At 38.0% G+C, this 9,093-nt stretch overlaps 1 pseudogene; it reads right to left on the bottom strand.

Moving 5' to 3' along the window:
• Positions 1–984: 984 nt before the first annotated feature.
• Positions 985–1,112, bottom strand: LOC136332521 (U2 spliceosomal RNA; annotated as a pseudogene).
• Between the last annotated feature and the right edge of the window lie 7,981 nt (positions 1,113–9,093).

Genomic DNA, 9,093 nt, shown 5'->3' with positions numbered 1-9,093 from the left:
ATGTTTTGTAGAGTAGCCCTGTATGTCCAGTCACTTTCTAAAGGTTTTTTTTTTCTCATGCAAACACTAATGTATGTCCCAAATGCTGCAAACCAGCCTTAGTGTGAGTTTAAATGGAGTGTAAAAGGGTATAGTGTTACACTATAGTAACAAAACTAATTTGCTAGATATATTAGCAGAATCATACAAAAGAAAGAAAATAAATTGGAGTTGATTTGGTAGGAAATGTTTCATTTTCCAAAACATGCTGTATTTAATGAGAATGCCAGAGTTTAGCATCTTCAGTGTGACTATTTCCTCCTAATCATGAAATGTTGACATTTTAACTCAGTAGCTTGCAAATAGAGGGACATTTGTAGAATTTTGTGGCCATTTCCTGGAAAATTCTGATTTCACAGTTGAAAGAAAATAGAATTTTTCCAATTTCCAGATTTATTTAATACCTTTAACATCAGTGAGGAAAATATTTATATGGTAAAAGTAAGCTTTAAAGAACAAAATATATAAAATCCCACACATTTGTTTCCAATTATTTGTTACCTAATATATGTTGAACGCTAAGCCAAATCTGCATTCTGTTGTGTTCACAATTTAATTAAACGCTCCCTTCTGTTAACTAAAGAACTACCAAGACATTATTTACTACCAGTCTCTTTTTGCCACACAGGCTGTATTCTGAATTAAATAACGGGACCGCATGAACTGTCAAGGGTCTGTGTTCACAGACGTCCCTCCATCCAAACAAGATTCTGGGCTGTTCCACCTCATGTGTTGTTCTGAACCCTGTCCATTACAACATCTCAGACTATTGACTTAAGGCAGATCATTTTGTTTAACCATATATATTTATTTAAAATAAACTTTGAACTCAAATAATGTCTCTGTTGTCAGTGTGAGTGCTATTTCCGTTCAAAATGTAAAGAAAGTTGGTTTGTGTGATTCTGTGGTATGAAAGAAGCCAGACTCTCCATATGACAGATCACCAAAGGTTGGCTTTTGCCAAAGAACATTTCAACTCTGGAATAATATTTGCGTACATCTTTGGCTATACTTTTTTAAACTGATAAGAACAGATACTACACTTGATCTTAGCCAAAAGGCCGAGAAGCGATAGGCTATACTTTTTTGCTGTCTTCTATGGTCAAGCTGTCATCCCCTTTCTTTTGCAGTCTATTTTCTCAGACTACAGAGCTCTCCTTAATGTTAGGGAGTCAATGCCTCTTCCTGAACTTTTTTATTTTTATTTTTTGCTAAAGGAATTTCATGCTCACAGTAAGCTTGTGTTAAGAAGATATGAACGATGTCAATAAATAAATAAATCTGGTTGACATCAACTCAAAACATTCATTTTTGAAAATATATTTTTAATGTTCTGTTTATTTCTGTGATACCTATCATTAGTACTATTTTTTATTCACATATATTAGGAATTTTGTTCATTTATTAGAGGGACAAAAATATTTTTAAAAATGTGTTGAGAATCACTGTCAATTTTCCAGTGCCTATAGATAGGCATAAAGGCAGATATGAGTTATTTATTAATAGCACTTTATCCCAAGAAATTTAACATGATTCTAAAATATTTGAATTGGAAAATTATATATAGAATAATTATTGTTCCCTTTCTGTCAATTACAATAGCAAAAAAAATTATAGCATGTTCTTTGCTTCTGTTTATCCAATTATTTGACAGTGGTTGCGGTTTTGTTTTTGGCAAGAGATTTATTAAAAATTAAATAGCTGTAGTGAAAATTTAGTAGTGATTTAAAAATAAATGATTTATTGAGGGTTTGTAAAGGATAAAAAGCATAAGAAAAAAAATAATTTTTTTATGTAGCCCAAGGCTTTAGTGTTCATAAACTCTAACAGATATTTAGGCAGTTAACTTTGAACACATTAACAAATAAAATAAATTACAAGTAAAAAACAAACAAACATTTTTCTTGAAAATGTCATATTGTAGTGCTTTGGTATAAAATTCTGCAAACTATATTTTCTCAGCCAACACAAATGCTTCACATTTGTAGCTAGACTTTGTTTAGTGGCAATGGTTTAAATAGCATTACCGAGATTTTGTAAGATCAGACTTTTATAGAAAAGGAGCCGTATCTCGGTAATGAGAGGGTTGTGCTTTAGGAATGTGCAAATTTGATGGTAAATATATTTCCAAGGAAACTTGAAATAATTCCTGACCCAGAGATACTAAATTTTTTTGTATTTCTCAACAAGTGATTTTATTGCTGCTACATAAACACACGAGAATATATCATGGCTTTTCAAAAAATAACGAAAACCGTCAGCGTTCATCTCACCATTTTAACCTGCAAATGTTAGGCTTGCAGGGAATAAATCTGTAGTATAAACTTTTTGTTGTGTCTAAATTTGTTTATCTCACGCAGTTCACGGTTTATGGGATGCTATAAAAAGAACTCAGTTTTTTTTTTTGTTTTTTTTTTCATTATGCTGCAGTTTTATGAGGAAGATTCTTATTTACCTGTGTGACTATAATTTGGTTCCCAGGTCCCCTCACCTTCTGGAAGCTGTGATCCCGGCAAGGGCTGTTGATAATGCTGCTCCAGTATCTGGTAGATGCAGCCTGTGTTTTTCTTTGATTATTGTGAGGCAGCTGGAGAATGCCAGACTCATCTCAGGGACCTCATTATAAACAAGTCTCAAAGTACATAGCACCGAGTAACAGCGAATTCAGTTTCACTTCTTAGGCAAAGGGAGGAGAATCAACTTTAAATGTAAAGGGATCTGTTTAATGAAGGCATGCGGTGATTTAGGCAAGGCACCATCAATAGATATTTTGTAGCAGGGTTCATTTCTTCTCAGGGCCTGTGAGAATTAGGTGGTCAAAGCATTGCTCATAACCATCAAATAGGCAGACACATTAAACACCAGCTGGCATCATTAATAAATGAAAGAGAGATTGCTTTAGGGTAAAATTTTATTTTTTCTGTAAATTGGCACCAAATTTTCAAGGCATTGATGCATAAAGTTTCTTAGATATTTGAACATATTTATATGGAGAAAATATTTGTATTAGTACATACATGCTTTCTCTGCTTCACCCCTGGTTGGCCAGTCTGATCCAAGACCACGGTGGATATAACCATAACTCTTAAAAAGGAAGCGCAGTAGGTTGCTACACTTGTGAAATCTACACTGTGTATATTATTCTCTCAATTTCATTCAATAATATTTTTATATGTTGGTTATCAAAGGCCACACTGAATAGACTAGGAGACACGTGAATTATTATAGTACACAAAGGCCTCTATTACTATGTTGTTGATTTGCTAGTACTTCTTGTAGTTTCTGTCTGCCTTTTAGCCAAAGATTTCTTTCAGAAGATCCTGTCAACTCGGAATGATTAGTAGATCTTTAACATTCTCAGCAGAATGTCTGGAGAAATCTTTGTTAGCATCACTTATTGATATACAGTATGCTCAAATTGATTTTAAAATTATATTTCTTATATGAAATACCTTGGTCAACATTTTTTATGTAATCTGACAATATTGAGAAGTATTTTTGTTTCATCCAGTGCAGTTTATTAATATATTTAGAGTCAATTTGAGAGTTCTCTGATTTTTGGTAGTTTGAAGTGGAATTATTTATAGTCTTAATTGTTAGTTATTCAGTTGAAAGAGAAGTTAGAGAGCTTCAAGTTTTCAAAACCTGAGATGGTTATTGAAGTACTGGCATTTTGTAATCCAATCAAATCCATTTCAATGAGTGGAAAGACCATTAGAATAAATGCATAGGAACTACAAAATAAAGTGTCAATAGAATTGTCAAAAATTATCAAAAATTTAAAAATGAAACTTTATAAAATTTTCTAAAATGCTTATTATATATTAGCATAAGTAAATATTTATTTATTTATTTATTTATTATTCAGTGAGAAGAGGGAAGGCAGAGAGACAAACTCCTGAATGCTCCCTGACTGGGATCCACTTGGCAAGCCCACTAGGGGGCAATGCTCTTCTGCTCATCTGGGATATTGCTCCGTTGCTCAGCAACCAAGCTCTTCTTAGAGCCTGAGGTGAAGGCCACAGAACCACCTTCAGCGCCCAGTGCCAACTTACTCTAATCTAGCCATGGCTACAGGAGAGAAAGATAGAGAGCAATAGAGAGGAAGAAGGGAGAAGGGTAGAGGTTGAAAAACAAATGGGCACCTCTCCTGTGTCTCCTGACTGGGGACTGAATCCGGACATCCATATGCTGGGCTGAGACTCTATCACTGAATCAACTGACCAGGGTCATCAGTAAAAGCCTTTCTGGAAGTACCTTTTCTTTCTTTCTTTCTTCTTTCTTTCTTTCTTTCTTTCTTTCTTTCTTTCTTTCTTCTTTCTTTCTTCCTTTTAATTTCCATTTCTTTATAACAGAATGTTATTTTTCTGAATTAAAATAAAATTTTAAACATCTATGATTACTATAGATATTATTTAACAGTGATTAAGATTTAAGGCAGCTGAAAAATAGCATTGGTAAATTTATTAATGAGTGCTTAAATGTCATATTATGACAAAATATATCACCTGCTTAAAATTGCAAGTTTTAAAATAGAAAGATATTGTCTTTGTTGCTAATAGTTTATTTTTCTAGAGTTATAAGCTTCATTAATGTATTTATTTAGTATTTTGTTTAGACTATTGACAAAGTGATTTTTTAAAAGTGAACTTCCTAAGTTTAAGTGCAGGTTTCACCATTTTCTAGCTGTGAGACCTTGAACAAAGTTCACAGACTTTTATTCTCTATGTGCCTCAGCTTGCTCATCTGTAAGATTAGAATAATAATAGCTTCTACCTGTTACAGTCCTTAGGAGCATTCTATGAGTGAATATTTTTAAAGTATACAGAGTAAGTCAGTGGGGTAGCTGTGTTAGGTTTGCTCTCTTGTTTACTGTTTACAAGCACTTTGCCTGATTTGTGTGTGAGTGTGTGGCTGCACCACATGTGTATGGCCTATATGAGGCTATGGGTGCTTGTGCTCAGGGGGTTGCAGATGGTGGATTGCCTTCCTGCCACTGTGAGGGGCCATTCTTGCTGTTTCTTTGTTTGAGAAGTGGTTTTCCGCTGCCTTTGTGCTTGTCTGCTATTGTGAGACTTTATTAAATGGAATAGCCCAACCCTTTCCAGCTCCACAGTTTCTCTATTGTCTGCCTGAATTCAATGTGGACCTGCCTGGCCTTGGCCAAAGACATTACATCTGGCATAGTAGGCAGGATTCTGAGAAGATTGGTACAAAGCCACTGACCCTTGAGGGGTGGAATACAGGAGTGGCTGTTCCTAGTGGCTCTCTTGTTGGAGACCATGGGCTGGGTATTTTTTACAATCCTGCCAGAAGAAACCAAGAATTCTATGCAAGAAGCTGAGCAAGGGTCAAAAGCTCCAGAATAAGCTGCAGACCAAGCACCAGTGATGGTGTAAACTGGAGTGAGCACTGGGGAAGGAAGCCAACCAGGTTCGAGAGCTGCAGTGTGAAATGCAAGCTGAGCACCAAAGGCTCCTGGAACTGGAGCAATCTCTGAACAAGGAGCTGTAGGTCCAAGAGTTGCAGTTTGCCCTGGAAGCTGAACATTGGCAGCAGTGGCTGTTGGAGAAGCAACTGCAAGTTCAGGAACTCAAGAGCCAGCAGCCGCAGGAGTCAAGGCAGGCATGGAAATGGAGTGGCTCTGAGTTGGTGGGAGCAGCTGTTTCCGACTCTCCTGAGGGGGAAGGTTAAGCTGCAACTGCTGTCTGAAGACTCAGAGCCTTGCAGTGGTCACCAAGAAGGTAAAGACCCAGCAACCTAGAGTTCCTCAAAATCAGCCACAGCCTCCTCTCCAGGTAGTGGAGCACTCTTGTGGCCCAGCCCTACACCTGGGCAGAGCTGATGGAGTTGAGGGTGCAATTCAGGCAGAAACCCCCTGAGCCACTGGCAGCCTGCTTGCTGCAGTTGCGGGACATAGGGGTGGTTGGCATCATGCTCTATGGAACAGAGATGAACCATAAGGCTGTGAGGACTGCTGCCTGTGTTGCTTCCCTGACTAACAGGAGAAATGAGCCTGTGAAGGTTGCCTGAACACAGATGTGAGTAGATCTGATTATGGCCAGGGCAGATACAAAGAAATTAGATGGCAAACCTAATAAAATCTTGTGGAGCTTGGCGGCGGTTTGAGTCAGAACAGAGGTTCCAGCCACTGAAAAAGCAGGGGAAGTGGGTAGCCCTGGCATCTTCCAGGAAAATGGCTGGCATTCAGGTTCCAGGATCCCCAAGATTCATTGTCCCAGTCTGACTAGGGAGAAGGCCAAAGAACCCATCCAACAAAGACAGGAAGGGGGCTAAAGAGCCCATGTGAAATTTGCAATCTATTTGTAATGTGTAGAGCTTGGTGATTTGCACAGAGAGCTGGACTGTCTATCATGGACTAATCATTAAGTGGTATAATGACTCTTGGACTGCGACCAGATGGGGGCACTGGCTCCCTTAATAGATGGATACGTCATGTGTGGACAGTACTATGAGAGACCATGATGGGGGGGGTATGGCATCTGTGGAGGCCCTCCTGCTCCGGGAAGCTGCTGTCATCCAGTTGCAGAGATGCATCAAGGGACATTTTTTTTCAATGGGCACAGCCTTGGACTATACAGGCCTTCCCACTTACCATGGGTAGGTAGTTAGAGGTGGGCCTCCAGTTGACACCCTGGCAAAGTGCTCAGGGAGACATTGTGAAGAACACCTTTGTAATTGTGTAACTTTTGCTGTTGCTGTAGTCTGTTTGTTTCCTGTCGTGTCGACTGTGAAGTGAGCAAACCTAAAGGGGTGGAATGTGGGGCAGCTGTGTTAGGCTTGTTCTCTGGTTACCGGCTGCAAGCACTTTGCCTGACTGGTACGTGAACACGTGGCAGTGCCAGGTGTGCATGACTTATGTAAGGCGATGGGCGCTTGTGCTCAGAGGGATTGAGGATGCGCGGATTGCCTGCCCGCAATTGTGAGGGGCCATTCTTGCTGTTTGTTTGCCTGAGAGGTGGTTTCCCCTGCCTGTGTGCTTGTCTGCCGTCGTGAGACTTTATTAAATGGAATGGCCAACGCTTTCTCGCTCTGCAGTTTCTCTACCATCTGCCCAAATCCAGTGTGGACCTGCATGACCTTGGCCAATGGCATTACAATATCACTTTGCATTGGTTAAGTAAGTAATACAGGGTACCTTGTTTTATTATGCTTTGTTTTATTGCACTCTGCAGATACTATATTTTTTACAACTGACGTTTTGTGCCAATCCTGCATCAAACAGTCTATGGGTGCCATTTTCCCAGAGTCATTTGTTCACTTTGTGTCTCTGTGTACATTTTAATAACCTTGCAATATTTCAAGCTTTATTATTATTATTATATTTGTTATGGTGGTCTGTCATCAGTGATCTTTGATTTTTTTTTTTTACAGAGACAGAGAGAGAGAGAGTCAGAAAGAGGGATAGATAGGGACAGACAGACAAGAATGGAGAGAGATGAGAAGCATCAATCATTAGTTTTTCATTGTGACACCTTAGTTGTTCATTGATTGTCATCAGTGATCTTGAATGTTACTATTGTAATTGTTTCGAGAGTCACTGTGAATCATGCCCATGGAAGATAGTGAAGCTAATAAACGTGTGTGTTCTGACTGCTCCACTGATGGGCCATTCAACCAACTCTCCCCCTCTCCTTAAGCCTCCCTATCCCCTGAGACATAAATATATTAAAATTAGGGCAGTTGATAACGCCACAGTTGCCTCTAAGTAATCAAGTGAATGGAAGAGTCTCAAATTAAAATCTAGAAATGATTAAGCTTAGTGAGGAAGACATGTGTAAAGCAAAGATCAGCTAAAAGTTCTTGAGTCAAACAGTTAACCAGATTATGAATGCAAAGAAAAAGTTCTTGAAGGAAATTAAAAGTGCTATCCCAGTTAACACATGAGCGGTAAAGTGAAATAGCCTTATTGCTGATATGGAGAAAGTGTTAGTGCTCTAGATAGACGTGAGCAGCCACAACATTCTCTTCAGCTAAATCCTAATCCAGAACAAGACCTTAACTTTTTTCAGTCCTTCTCTTCACCTGCAAAAAGATTATGATTTGCGGAAGGCACATCTGATGGTGTTTAGCATTTTTTAAGCAATAAAGTATTTATATTTTAAATTAAGGTATGCACATTGATTTTAGACATAATGTAATTGCATACTTTTACTCCATATGCAAACATAATTTTTATGTGCACTGGAAAATCAAAATTTTGGTGACTTGCTTTACTGAGATACCCACTTTATTGTGGTGGTCTGGAATGAAATCCAAAAATATCTCTTAGGTATACCTGTATATGCGTTTATCTGACAAAATAACCTTTTATTCCTTTGTCATTATTTTTTTCATGTCTGCCCCTTCCCTCCCCCTGATTCTCTCTTTACCTGCCTTCTTACTCCATTTCTTTTCTTCCTCCTTTCAACACATCAGAAAGCTACAACAAAATTTGCATTGAGATAATTTTTTTACTAGTTCATTGGCTAACAGATTTTTTTTTGTGACTTTACGTCCCAAGTATACATTTGATCTCTTCATTTTTGTAGTATGGATCTTGTTTGGTTTCATAAGGAAACATGCTACCTGTGGAAAATAGATGTAAAGAATCTGCACTGAAAAGCCTAAGATCTGTTTCCTGTTGAAATCATCCCCATGTAGGAAAGATCAGGAGAAAGGGAACAATTTGACATTTACTGAAATTACGAGTCAGAGCCTATTTTTTCAGAGCTTATTTGAAAGTAATGATGCCCAGAACATTTTAATAAAGATAATGAGCTGGCATGATTAGGGACTTTTCTTTAGGGACCTGATAATCATGATCAAAGAAAAGTCTGATACATCGTTGAAAGCACTTCGTACTTCACTTCAGTGTTGAATGTATATGACTTAGGATCATATCAGGATAAGTGAGAGTTGCAGAGCTAGGCAGAAGTCAGTTAGATCAAGGGGAAGAAGTAGAAAAATAAAAGGAAAAGATATTACAGAAAGCAGCAGTCTATGTACAGAAGGTGTATTTTAAAGATGACCATGAAAGATATGCATGCATTC

Source organism: Saccopteryx bilineata, chromosome 3 (assembly GCF_036850765.1).
Source record: "Saccopteryx bilineata isolate mSacBil1 chromosome 3, mSacBil1_pri_phased_curated, whole genome shotgun sequence".
Classification (NCBI taxonomy): domain Eukaryota; kingdom Metazoa; phylum Chordata; class Mammalia; order Chiroptera; family Emballonuridae; genus Saccopteryx; species Saccopteryx bilineata.
Note: the sequence above shows the minus strand (reverse complement) of the source record. Positions and strands in the feature narration are given on the sequence as shown.